Raw genomic sequence first — 14,572 nt, forward strand, 5'->3', positions numbered from 1 at the left:
GTTCAAGAGGCAAAAAATCAAGGTGTTGCAGTGGCCTAGTCAGTCTCCTGACCTTAACCCAATTGAAAACTTGTGGAAGGAGCTCAAGATTAAAGTCCACATGAGACACCCAAAGAAGCTAGATAACTTGGAGAAGATCTGCATGGAGGAGTGGGCCAAGATAACTCCAGAGACCTGTGCCGGCCTGATCAGGTCTTATAAAAGACGATTATTAGCTGTAATTGCAAACAAAGGTTATTCCACAAAATATTAAACCTAGGGGTTGAATAATAATTGACCCACACTTTTATGTTTAAAATTTATAAAAATTTAACTGAGCAACAAAACTTTTTGGTTTGTAAGATTTATGCATCTGTTAATAAATCCTGCTCTTGTTTGAAGTTTGAAGGCTCTAACTTATTTGCATCTTATTAAACCTGCTAAATCTGCAGGGGGTTGAATACTACTTGTAGGCACTGTATATGGCCTAGTGGCCAGTGTGAAAGGTTTTTTGTAAATTGTGGAGAAGAGTAAAGCTGGGTTAGGTTATTTAAAGAAAAAAAAAAATAGCCCAAGCTCTGTACGTCTCATGGAGCACTGTTCCAATCAATCATCCAAAACGCAAGAGAATGAAACAACTGCAAAGCTACCAAGACATGGCTGTCCACCTACACTGACATCCCAAGCAAGGAGAGCACTAAATAGAGAAGCAGCCAAGAGGTCCATGGCCACTCAGGAGGGAGAATCTGTCCACTAGACAATTAGGGCTCGGCCGCGAGTGTATTTTTGCACTAGTGCAATCCTTTTTATTGCATTGCACATCGAACCAATGATATTCAATGAAGCAATGCAGATCTGAGGCTTCTTTTCTCAGCAGCATTCGACATGAGAAAAAAAATTGCAGCATGCTGCCTTTTCACTCCATAATTGCATGGGTGCGAGGAAAAAAAAAAAATCAGATACCATACGGACCATCAGTATGGCCTTTGATATTTACGCATACATTGCAATTCTGTAACATAGGAAACTAAATGTTCCTACAAGTGACTAATCACTAGTCAGTAAATCGGATTGTACACGGATGAGAAGTAAAAAAACAAAAAAAAAATAAACCCACCAAAATAGTCTCACTTTTCTGGATGAAAAGCAGACCGATATTTTTAATACGCTCGTGTGACCCCAGTCTTGGTCAAATACTCCACAAATATGGCCTTTATGGAAAAGTGGCAAGAAGAAAGCCATTTTTGAAAGCAAGCCATAAGTACTGGTTGCTGTTTGTAAAAATCCATGCAGGGAACACAGATAATATGGAAGAAGGTGCTCTATTCAGATAAGACCAAAGTAGAAGTTTTTGATCTAAATGTAAAATGCTGTGTGGTGGAAATCTAATATTGCACATCACCCTGAAAACACCATACCCTTGTCAACTTGGCTGGCAGCATAATGCTGAGGGGATGCTTTTCTCCAGCAGGGACAGGGAAACTGGGCAGAGTTGATGTGAAGATGGATGGAGAAAAATACAGGGCAATCTTGGAGGAAAACCTGTTAACGGCTGCAAAAGACTCAACAGCTGCATAGGTTCAGGACTGCGACCCTAAACGTACTACCAGAACTACAATGGAATGGTTTAGATCAAAGCATATTCCTGTGTGTGAAGTGTCCAGTCACAGTCCACTCCCTAAATTGCATTGACAATCTGTGGTAAGACTCAGAAATTCCTATTCAGACACTCTCCATCCAATCTTGCCGAGTTAGAGCTAGATTGCAAATAAGAATGGCCAAAAATTGAATCCTCTTAATGAGCAAAGCTGGTAGAGACCTACCCCAAAAGATTTGCAGCCAAAGGTGGTTCTACAAAGTACTAACTCAGGGGGACCGAATATAAATGCATTTCACAATTTTCATATTTATATTTTTAACATTTTTAGAAAACCATGTATGATTTCCTTCACAAATACACGCTACATTTAAGTTTGTGGGTTTAACCCCTTCCTGACATGCGCCGTGCATTTACTGCTCTACCGGAGCTGTGTTCCAGCAAACAGCAGTATATGTAGGGCGCAGCGATCTTGCGGGTCACGCTGAGCGGCGCTCAGATGCGGGTGTAAGCTCTGTGTGAGAGTGGACACCCTGCAGCAACAATTGTGGGCGTTAAACCCTGATGCCGCTGTCAATAGTGACAGCGACATCGTGGAGATCGCACGCAGCGATGTGATCACGTTCCGATGGTCTCCATGGAGACCCACGGCCCCAAGATGGTCGCAGGGTCCTGCAGGAAATTGTTTGAGAGCGCCTACTGAGAACAGGCGCTGACATGCCTCCTTCCCTGCCTGTCGGATGGTGCTCCGATGCTCTGCAGTGCAGAAGCATTGCAGAGTGTCAAATCAGCGATCTGATACTGTATAGTGATGTCACAATGTAAAAAAAGTCACACAAAAAAAATAATGTAAAAATATTTTTAAATTCCCAAATAAAGAACAAAAGTTTTTTTTTCTAATAAATACATTTATGTAAAAAAAAAACCCAAAAAACAAACAGTACACATATTTGGTACCGCTGCATCCATAACGACCCACTCTATAAAACTGTCCCACTAGTTAACCCCTTCAGAGAAAACCGTAACAAAAGATAAACAAGGCAAAAAAAAACAATGCTTTATCATACCTCAGAACAAAAAGTGCAGTAAAACGTTGATCTAAAAGACGAATGTAAATAAAAATGGTTCTGCTGAAAATGTCATCTTGTCCCGCAAAAAAAAAAAAGCTGCCAAAAAGCTGCATCAGCAGAAAAATAAGTCATAGCTCTCAGAATAAAGCGATGCAAAAATAATTATTTATCGCTTCATTAGGGGACACAGGTAACCATGTGTGTATGTTGCTGTCGCTAAGAGGCTGACACTAGGCAAAAAAGAAAACAGTTTTTGCATAGTGTCAGTAGGAGGCAGACCTAGATCTGATCCCAGATTCACATTTTCTCTTTCAGGTCACCTGTTGTGTTTTATTAATCTTTTTCCCTTTTGTTTTTTTAGGTTCTTCTTTCTTAGGGTAACGGTGTATTTTCTCACCGTTTTCCCGTACTTATGCGACCGAGAGAGCAGTATGGTATCGCTCCCTCTCTCGGGCCCACAAGGTAAGACCTAATCCCCTGCCACAGGTGCTTCAGGGTGATTCCCAGTGGCCGATCCCAGCCTTTTCCCCACCCCTCTCCTCGGAGAACACTGGGAGGAAGACTATGGTCACCGGTGGTGGCCTCCCCCCCCCTTCTTGTTAGGGTATGTGCACACGTATCTGTGAGGGTTGCGGATTTTCCTGCAGCGGATTTGATAAATCCGCAATGCAAAACCGCTGAGTTTTTTCCTGCGGATTTATCGCGGTTTCTATTGCGGATTCCGCTGCGGGTTTAGACCTGCAGTTTTCTATTGGAGCAGGTGTAAACCCACAGCGGAATCCGCACAAAGAATTGACATGCTGCGGAATGTAAACCGCTGCGTTTCCGTGCGTTTTTTTCTGCAGCATGTGCACTGCGGATTTAGTTTCCCATAGCTTTACATTATACTGTAAACGCATGGGAAACCGCTGCGGACCCGCAGCGTGTGCACATACCCTAAGGGGTTGAGGCCATCTTCTGCACCATCTTGAGATGGTGCTAGAAGGAGGATCTCTCATCCCAGTGACCCGCATTCACCCGAGGTCTCCTGAAGGCATCCTCATCGGTGAAGAGGGATTGGGACTCGCCTTGCAAGTATGTTCCCCTTTTTTCCCCGCAGCTGCATGCAAGTCTGGGAAGGATTACTGCCACTGCACAGGACAGGGTGGTGATACCGCACAGCCGTGGCTATTTCTTCCTGGCCGGTCTCGGGCTTTGTGGCTACACCCCTTTTTTTCTCTGGTCGCTCCTCATTCCGGCTTTCTTTGGCCATTTACCGCACTTCTTTTCAAATCGCATGCCCTTTTGGCCCAATAGGAGAGCTCGCCTCTCTCCTGTTTCTGCTCAGACCGGGCCACACTCCTCACATCACCGCACGTCTTCTCGGCGCACTTTTGCTCTGATCACGGAGCTTCCTCTGCTTAGTTGTACACACCTCCGGCAGGTCAGCCAATCAGAGGGGTACTTTCATTTTTCACTGGCTGACAGCACAGCCGACGCTCAACCAGGGCTTGTGCCTCAGCGGATTGAAGTGCCTGACTGACACTTTCATATCCTGTGCTCTCTGCATTTGACCTGCGGACACCTACAAACGGGGACACAGCCAGCCACAGTGTCATCTGCTTGGTCGTCGCTGACATCGGGTAGGCTCTGCCCTCTCCCTTCTACTCTCTCCCTCTCCCATATAGCCCTCCACAACAATATCACTAAGGCTCAACTTATGCCCAACCCTAGAGTGGCGTCTTTTTGCCCTACTAAACCTACTATCAGTGCCTTCTGCAAAAAGAAGCGGTCTTCAGTTCAGCCTTCTTTCTGTCAGTCCTGCAGTCCTTCTACCATGTCTGCACCACAGGAGCCCCCCACTACCTGGGATGAGAGCACACCCTTTCCTCCAGAGTGGGCTTTTGCTTTGACCCAATTGGTCTCCGACCTGACAAAGGAGTCACAATCCCTGTTCCAGGTCCTAGAGCAACTACCACACCTGTCAGCCACCACAAGTGCTCAGAACGCCTCTCACAGTGATTCGCATGCACCAGAACACGACTTTCACAGGGACAGATTGGGTACAAAGTCAGGGAAGCGGGCTCTTTCTAGTTCCCCAGGCCAATCTGCGTCCTTCCTTATCCCATGCCCCCTCTTCGGAGGTGGCTTTCGGGTCGGATGTGGATTCCCAGTCAGATTCTGACTCAGATACGGACCAGAACTCAAAATTGAAGGATATGGTTGATAGCCTTATCTTGGCGATTAGCCAAACTCTTAATCTGAAAGAGGATGAGATCCCTGCCCAGGAGGACTCTTCAAACAAGTGAAACGTCCTTCCCGGACTTTTTCCAACCACAGGGAGTTTGAAGAAATGATGTCTAAGTTCTGGGAATACCATGAAAAGTGCCTTATGGGAAGGAAGTAGCTAGACATTCTTTATCCCGTTAGTCCAGACCTTGTTAGTAGATGGACAGTCCCATAATGTTGATCCGCCGGTCTCTCATCTGTCTTCCAAGACAGTTTTGTCTCTGCTGGAGCATCTCTCAAGGACTCTACGGATAGGCAGATTGAATCCTTGGCTTAGTCAGCCTTTCAAGCATCTGGCACCTCCCTCTGTCCCATTTTTGCCTCTACCTGGGTGGCTAAGTCCATGTCTGCCTGGGCAAGAATGCTTCGTCAGGGTATCCTAGTGGCAGCCTCTCCGGATGAGCTGGCCGACTTGGCAGACCAGATTGCCCATGCTGGCAAATATCTCCTGACAGCTTCCTTGGATGCAGCCAGTTGTTCCGCTTGGGCTACCAGCAACATCATTGCCATATGCCGCATTCTCTGGTTTAAAAGCCTGAAATACGGATGCGCCGTGTAAAAAGTCCCTCATTAACCTCTCCTTCCAGGCTCTAGACTGTTTGGATCCAAGCTGGATCACAATCTCTGATACTACCTGTGGCAAGAGCACTTCCCTCTCCCAGCCCAAGCATAAACGTCCTTTCAGTAGGAAGAGATCGCTCCCATTACGTTCCTTTCGGCCCTGCTCTCCTTCAGGGACTTCCTCTCAGCAGGGCCGCTCTTCAGCTCAAATGGAAAGGAGGAAGCAGTCCTTCAAAGTAGCTCCTCACTGGCGTCCAAAGGGTCGCTCCTCCAAGCCCTCAGGGTCTCGCTCCAACAGGTTCTCCTCGGCGTGACGGGTCACCCCCACCTGGGAATCTCTCCAGGGTGGGAAGCCAGCTTCTTCCAGGATGCCGGGTTGTCAGTCGATGACGCCTGAATCAGGGAGATCGTGACTTCAGGCTACAAAATTGACTTTTCTTCTCCTCCCAGGAAGATGGTTCTTCCAGTCTCGTCTGCCAAAACTCCCGGCTCAGGTTCCAGGTATTCTTCAGGCCGTCTCTTCCCTGTTATGCACAGGAGTAATCGTACCCATTCACTTGCATAAGCACTTTTCAGGGTTCTACTCCAATCTCTTTGTAGTCCCAAAGTAAGACGGGTCTCTCCATCAGATTCTGGACCTCAAGCAATTGAACCGTCACGTTAGGCTCCGTCATTTCAGGATGGAGTCTCTGCATTTGGTAATCGCCTCCATGGAGCCAGGCGAATTTCTCTGCTCTGTGGACATTCAGGATGCTTATCTCCACATTCCTGTTTGTGTTCAGCATCAGATTCCTCTGGTTTGCGATTAAAGAAGACCACTATCCGTTCACGGCTCTTTCCTTCCGCCTAGCCTCTGCCCCTAGAGTGTTCACGAAGGTCATGGCAGCAGTCATAGCCATTCTTCGATCCAAGGGGATACTCATAATCCCTTACATGGACGATCTTTTGATCAAGGGGTCATCCCTCTGAGACTGCGACCAGTCTTCAGATGACCCTGGACACTCGTCCATCTTGGCTGGATAGTCAACAGGGAGAAGTCCTCTCTAACCCCAGCTCAGTGCCTGGTGTTTCTGGGCATGAGGTTTGACACGGTCACCCGTAAACCCTGCTATAAGACGCCCATCTCAACATTCCCTACGGCTCTGCATGAGCGTTCTGGGGAAGATGATTGCTGCCATGGAGGCCTTGCCCACTTCCATACACATCCCCTTCAGCTGGCCCTCTTATCTGCTTGGGATAAAAGGATGGCTTCTCTGGACCGGCCCATTCTGCTGCCTCCCAGGGTGAGCCAGTCTCTAACATGGTGGCTGCTCTCAGCCTCCATTCCGCGTTGGAAATCCTTCCTTACTCTCCAATGGCTGGTCATCACCATAGACGCCAGACTCCTTGGATGAGGATCGGTTTTAATTAATCACACAGCACATGGTGGCTGGAACTTCCAAGAAGCTGGTCTCCCCATAAATCTGGAGATCAGGGCAATTTTCATCAAGAGTCTCGCATCGGGTGAGTGGTCTCTCAACCCCGTCGTCTTCGAGCAGATATGTCAAAGCTGGGGCACCCTGGACATAAACCTGATGGCATCTCGGATGCACCCCATGGAGCCTCAGTTTGTAGCCCGGTCCCGAGATGCGCTAGCCATTGGTTACGATGCCCTAGTAATCCCATGGTCCCAATTCTAGCTGCCTTATCTTTTTCCGCCCCTCCTCTAGATTCCAAGAGTTGAAAAAAAAGATAAAGGCAGAAGGGATTACCGTAATTTTGGTGGCTCCGGACTGGCCCAGAAGGGCCTGTAATGTGGAGCTAGTGAATATGCTCATCGACGCCCCCTGGAGGCTTCAGATCTCTCACAAGGCTCCCTCTTCCACCAGAGTTCAGTCTCTGATTCTAACGGTATGGTCGTTGAGTCCGCAGTCCTGAAGGAGGCCATTTTTTCCCATCAGGTCATTCAGACCATGATTAAGGCAAGAAAACCAGCATCAGAGAGTATCTATCACAGATACTGGAAGGCCTTCTTTCGGTGGAGTGAGGACAACAATTGGGTCCCTATGTCCTTTTCCTTCCATCCTGGGTTTTCTCCAATTAGGTCTTGACTCTGGTCTCACTCAGTACCCTTATGGGTCACGTTTCTGCTCTGTCAATTCTTTTCCAACAAAATCGCTTCTCGTTCCTAGGTAAAGACTTTCCTTCAAGTAGTCACCCACCCAGCACCTCCTTATCGTCCTCCGATAGATGAATGGGATCTTTTTAGCATTTCACCCTTCTCTCCCGTCACGGAAGGATACCTTTTTAGTTGCCATTACGTACATTAGGAGAGTCTCTGAGTCAGTGGCACTGTCATGCCGTTCCCCGTTCTACATCAGGATAAAGTGGTTCTCAGACCTGTTCCTTCCTTCGGTGGTTTTGTTCATTTAAAATTAATGAAGAAATCGTCTTTCCTTCTCTCTGCCCCTCTTCAGTCCATGCCCTGGTGAAGTCCCTCCATAAGCTGGATCTGGTCAGAGCCGTCTGAGTCTAAATTTGAAGGACTGCTTCCTTTCATCACTCTGATGCCATAAACGTCATCTCTGAAGGTCATCGTTAGGGGCTCCCAAGTCCACTATTGTCTGTTGGATTCCTTTGGCAATATTGGAGGCTTCCCTAACTGTTTGTACTTATATTGGGCCTACGCGCCATTGTTTGCCGGGCTGGTACATGTGTTGTTTTGGTTGCTTCTCCTACTGCTTTAACACTAACTGGTGTGCTTTGTGCCAGTTGGTGGGTATATACTGCTGAGGAGGAGCTATTTTCCTTTTTTGAATTGTGACAGCAGTATATACCCATGGTTACCTGTCCCCCCCCTCCCCCCAATGAAGGCTCCAAGAAAGATTATATGGTGTGTACCACAAATCCCTCTTTTTTTTTCTAAAAGTTTTTGTGTAAAAGTGCCAAAACATAGGGGGAAAAAAACCAATATAAATAAAACTGCCTTATCAATTTTACCACACGCATAAAAATAAAACCCCAAAAAACAATTCCTGAATTGCTGGTTTTTGTTAATTCTGCCTCCCAAAAATCTTAATGGAAATAGATCAAAAAATGTCATGTGCCCGAAAACTGAACCAATGAAAATGTCAACTCGTCCCAAAAAAAACAAACCCTCACATGGCAGTCAGCTGAAGTATGGAAAAACTATAGCTCTTGAAATATGGGGATGCGAAAACTAGTTTTTGCAATAAGTCATATTTTAGTGTGTGACAAACAAACACAATATAAATGTGGTATCGCTGTAATCGCACTGACCTGAAGAATAAAGTCGCCTAATCACTTATACCGCACGAGGAATGGTGTAAAAAAAAAAAAAAACAATTCACCTGCTGTTTTGTTCATTCTGTCTCCCAAAGATCGCAGTAAGGCTCAGAGCACAGTTATCCTGCGCTCACATCGGGGTTTCCATGTAAATCTCTGAAATACGTAATTCAGACAGAACCCCCGGCGGAAGATTCCCTATAATGAGGTAGGTGGAGTCACTGTGGGTGCCAAAGGACCTGTGATCTGGCAGTGTCCGTCTTTTTAGGATTGCATAAAATGCTGTTGAACGCAGTTTTGTGCACTTCCGAAAAGAAGGATAACGCTGAATAGAGGCCAGACGGAGTCCAGAATAACTCTGCTGCCTCATTATTATTATTTATTTATATAGCACCATTGATTCCATGGTGCTGTACATGAGAAGGGGTTACATACAAGTTACAAATATCACATACAGTAAACAAACTAACAATGACGGACTGATACAGAGGGGCGAGGACCCTGCCCTTGCGGGCTTACATTCTACAGGATTATGGGGAAGGAGACAGTAGGTTGAGGGTTGCAGGAGCTCCGGTGTTGGTGAGGCGGTAGCTCCGGTGTTCATTATACTGAATGGATCCCTTGGGGGTTTTATCTGAATCACATTCAGAGATTTAGATGGAAACCCCAAAGTAAGTGCTCAGCGTAGAATGCCAGATAAATGTGATCATAAGTGTTATGTAAAATGTTCCCAATAAAAGCTTCAACTCAATCCACAAAAATAGCAAGTCCACACTCAGGTCTGTCATCTGTTAACGGAAATATAGGGGGATTTCACATTACTGGTAGCACACAGGCTCTGGAAAAGTGAAATGGTTCCTCACCCTCTAAGAGGAATTCAGCAAATTCTGTGCTCTGAAATCCAAATGCCTCCCCTCCCATCTGAGCCCCAGTTTGTCAAACCACATATAGCGCCCACGTTTGGCATTTCTGTAGTGATGAGAGCCCACCTAATTTACAGGTGCATGTCTCCAGAAGCACGGGCTAGGCATAACATTGGTGAATGCAACGTACTGGTCACTAAAACACCATAGAATGTAAGTCCGCAAGGACAGGGTCCTCTCCCCTCTGTACCAGTCTTTCACTGTAAACTTGTTTACTGTAAATGATATCTAACTCTGTATGTAAACCCTTTCTCATGTACAGCACCATGGAATTAATGGTGCTATATAAATAACAATAATAAAACGGCGGTTTGCAATTTTTATTCAGCAACATCCACTGCTTGTTCCTGGGAAAACACCCATGGAGTCAAAATAGTCACTATACCTTTAGATAAATTCCCAAAGGGGTATAATTTCCAAAATAGGGGTCACTTGATGGGGGGTTCTACTTTTCTAGCACTTACTGGCTCTGTATATGGAGTCCGCAAACTGTAATTAGTCTTACCGGTAATTGTATTTCCAGGAATCCATCCTGACTGGACCATTGGAGAACGTCTTTCTTACCCTCAGTGGGACAGGAACAACAAGCGGTTAAAAGGACTCTCCCCACTCCACCCACCAGTGATTTTCTAAGTACCACATCTGGATGGATGCAAAAAAGAGAATTTATTAACAGTCATATACCAATGTTACATCACATTAGTCAATAGTATAAACTTGCAGTGGGAGGGAACTAGTAGTGCTGTCAGGATGGATTCCTGGAAATACAATTACCGGTAGGACTAATTACCGTTTTCCAGTTCACCACCTGACAGCACCATTGGAGAAATACCAAAGGATTTAAAACTAGAGTGGGACTACTGCATATATTACTTTTCTACCAAAAGCTAACTGATCTGATGAGACCTCTAATTTATAGTATCAAATATTAGTAAAGCCGCACCCTATAATGGCAACGTCTCTATGGACAGCAGAGTGCACGTCCTCACCAGGGGATCCATCCCAGTAGATAAATTCAAAAGCGCATGAAGAGAAGGACAGCACCACAGCAATTGTGAAAAAAACAGCTCCCGTATTTATTGTGCCATCTGCAACGTTTCGGTCCGTGGACCTTTTTCAAGCATAGTGAAAAGACAATACAACCACCATTATATACCCTTAGGCCAAAACCATTAATTAACTAGCAACCAATGGTGTGGCTCTATACACCTGAAAAAAGACATACATATATCACATACACCTTTGGAAGTCCATAGATATATATGTAGATGTATATATATAATATATATATATATATATATATATATATATTTTTTTATATCTATGGACTTCCAAAGGTGTTTGTGATATATGTATGTCTTTGCAAGGAGTTTTATACGTACTGAGTTTAGGATATCATGATGGTTGTTTTTTTTCTGTATATGTTGTCTCTCATTACAGGCCCATATGAAAAGATGTAAATATTTAAAATGACGGATTCCATAATATAGGAATAGTCGATATTGAGGATAAATATATAAGGTGTCCAATGGAGAAATGTTATACTGTATACCGTTGTATACTATGGACCTGGAGTGAAAAAATACTATACTTACCTATGAGCCTGGATGTATTTATGTGCGCTGATTGTAGCGCTATGTGACCGCTCAGTGTGACTCAGTGTGCTGACTATGTTGGATTCCGTAATTATAGCGCTATGTGACCGCTCACTGGAGCCATCTGTCATGAAGAGATCTATGGAGAATTCCTCTGTCATGCACAGTTGTCGACTAAATGGACTCAGTGTGCTGACTGTGCTGGAGTCCGGGACTGCGACATGCGCATATGAGCTATAGACAGGGATGATGTCATGGACATGCGCAATACAATGTGCACCATTGGACAAGAGTGGGCGTTGTTTGTTTATTACTGACATGTGGACCAGCAGCCTATGAACTAGCGCGGTGAGGAGCGCTGCATGCTGGGCATAGGGCGACCACATGATTTGAGATTTAGGAGCTGATTGGACTGCTCCTGTTTTGAACACGCCCACAATGCCATGACGATCGTAGATGCAGTACCCGGATTAGTGCGAGTGATATTTGTTTACATTGTGGTCTTTGGGGACTTATTGGGGATTTATGAGTATGATGTAATAGCGGCGAGCGATCAGAGGTAGTTGGACTATGTTAGCGGTTAGTATATACAGGGGGCTGGCAATGTGGGACTGTTTTTATATTTGTATATGTATGTTGCACTATGATGTAATTTTTTTCAGGTTTAGAGCCACACCATTGGTTTCTAGTTAATTAATGGGTTTGGCCTAAGGGTATATAATGGTGGTTGTATTGACTTTTCACTATGCTTGAAAAAGGTCCACGGACCGAAACGTTGCAGATGGCAGAATAAATACAGGAGCTGTTTTTTTCACAATTGCTGTGGTGCTGTCCTTCTCTTCATGCGCATCTAATTTATAGTGTCTAGAAAAGGTAGAAAGACTGGTCCAAGTTGCCGCCCTACAGATCTGCTCTGCTGAGGCTCCCCCTTCTACGCCCATGATGTAGAGATAGCTCGAGTTGAATGGGCTCTAAGAATATCCGGGGGATCTTTCCCTTGGTCTGTATATGCTAGGTTTATCATGGTTTTGATCCACCTAGCAATTGGTTGATTTTGCTGCCTTACAACCTCTATTTGGACCCCCGTACTGTATGAACAAGTTAGTGTCCCGTCTCTAACCTTCTGTCGCCCGCAGGTATTTTAGAACAGTCTCCCTAAGGCTGGGTTCACACTGAGTTAGTGTGACCTGTTTAACGGACTAGGTTACACCGGACGCATCGCTAGCACACGCCCACAATAGGCGTGCACTAGCGATGTGCCGTCATTGAGTGACGGACCTGAGACACGGGCTGCAGCGATGTGCCGCCATTGAGTGACTGACCCGAGACGCGGGCTGCAGCGTTTCTGGGTCCGTCACTGCTAGCGCAGATGGAGCTAGCAGATGCTCCATCTGCGCTAGCGCTTTGCAAACGACGACACTTGCGTTAGTGCAGTCCGTTTAACGGATGGGTTGAACGGACTGCACTAACGCAGTGTGAACCTAGCCTAACGTCAAGGTTATGGTAGACCCCTTCCTTTGTTTCTAGGGTGTTGGCAGAATGAGGGAAGGATTATCTCCTGATTCATATTTGTTGAGGACACTACTTTGGGAAGGAAGGCTGGGGTAAGTCTTAATACTATCCTGTCGTCAAAGATTTGAAGATATGGATCCTGAGTGGAAAGAGCCTGCATCTCCCCTAATCTTTTAGCTGATGTGATGGCAATCAGGAAGGTATCCAGAGGTCTGGATACACATAATGAGAGCATTATACTGCCTCTGTACAAATCTCTAGTTAGACCGCACATGGAGTACTGTGCCCAGTTTTGGGCATAGGTGCTCAGGAAGGATATAATGGAACTAGAGAGAGTACAAAGGAGGGCAACAAAATTAATAAAGGGGATGGGAGAACTACAATACCCAGATAGATTAGCGAAATTAGGATTATTTAGTCTAGAAAAAAGACGACTGAGGGGCGATCTAATAACCATGTATAAGTATATAAGGGGACAATACAAATATCTCGCTGAGGATCTGTTTATACCAAGGAAGGTGACGGGCACAAGGGGGCATTCTTTGCGTCTGGAGGAGAGAAGGTTTTTCCACCAACATAGAAGAGGATTCTTTACTGTTAGGCCGGCGTCACACCAGCGAGTTTTACGGACGTATGAGCGCATAAAATACGTCCGTAAAACATGCCTAACAAACATCCCAATTATTCTCTATGCCCCTGCTCCTATCTGCCGTATTTTACTGATCAGTATCATACGGCCGTAGAAAATCGCAGCATGCTGCGTTTGTCACCGTATTGCGCAAAAAAACGCCAATGAAAGTCTATGGAAGCCAGAAAAATACGGATTACACACGGACCAGCAGTGTGACTTGCGAGAAATACGCAGCGGTGTTAGAGAGAAAAGCCGGTAATTCATTGCGGTGTACAGTAAAATCACACTGACAGCTTACAGTAGAATAGGTATATATATATGTATATATATAAAAAAAAGGTGATATGAGATGGTTTACTGTATGTAAACCATGTCTCATATCATGTCGGGTTTGGGAAGGAGATAGCAAAAGCCGGCAATTGAATTACCGGCTTTAAAGCTATCTAGCGCTGTATGAAGTAATAATATATATACATATATGTGTCTACTGACATTATATATATATTTTTTATATACTTATATATTTTATATATATTTTGTATATATATATACTTTTTTTTGCATATTCCACACCACTAATGTTAGTAGTGTGTGTATGCAAATTTTGGCCGTTCTAGCTATTAAATTAAAGGGTTAAATGGCGGAAAAAATTGGCGTGGGCTTCCGCGCAATTTTCTCCGCCATAGTAAAGCCAGTGACTGAGGGCAGATATTAATAGCCTGGAGAGGGTCCATGGTTATTGGCCCCCCCTTCCTGGCTAAAAACATCTGCCCCCAGCCACCCCAGAAAAGGCACATCTGGAAGATGCGCCTATTCTGGCACTTGGCCACTCTCTTCCCACTCCCGTGTAGCGGTGGGATATGGGGTAATGAAGGGTTAATGCCACCTCGCTATTGTAAGGTGACATTAAGCCAGATTAATAATGGAGAGGCGTCAATTATGACACCTATCCATTATTAATCCAATAGTAGTAAAAGGGTTAAAAAAAAAACATTATTAAAAATTATTTTAATGAAAAAATCACAAAGGTTGTTGTAATATTTTATTCTACGCTCAATCCACTCACTGAAGACCCTCGATCTGTAACAAAAAAAAATAATAAACCAACAATATTCATACCTTCCGAAGATCTGTAACGTCCAACGATGTAA

This window comes from Ranitomeya imitator, chromosome 1 (genome assembly GCF_032444005.1).
Source record: "Ranitomeya imitator isolate aRanImi1 chromosome 1, aRanImi1.pri, whole genome shotgun sequence".
In the NCBI taxonomy this organism is placed as follows: Eukaryota; Metazoa; Chordata; class Amphibia; order Anura; family Dendrobatidae; genus Ranitomeya; species Ranitomeya imitator.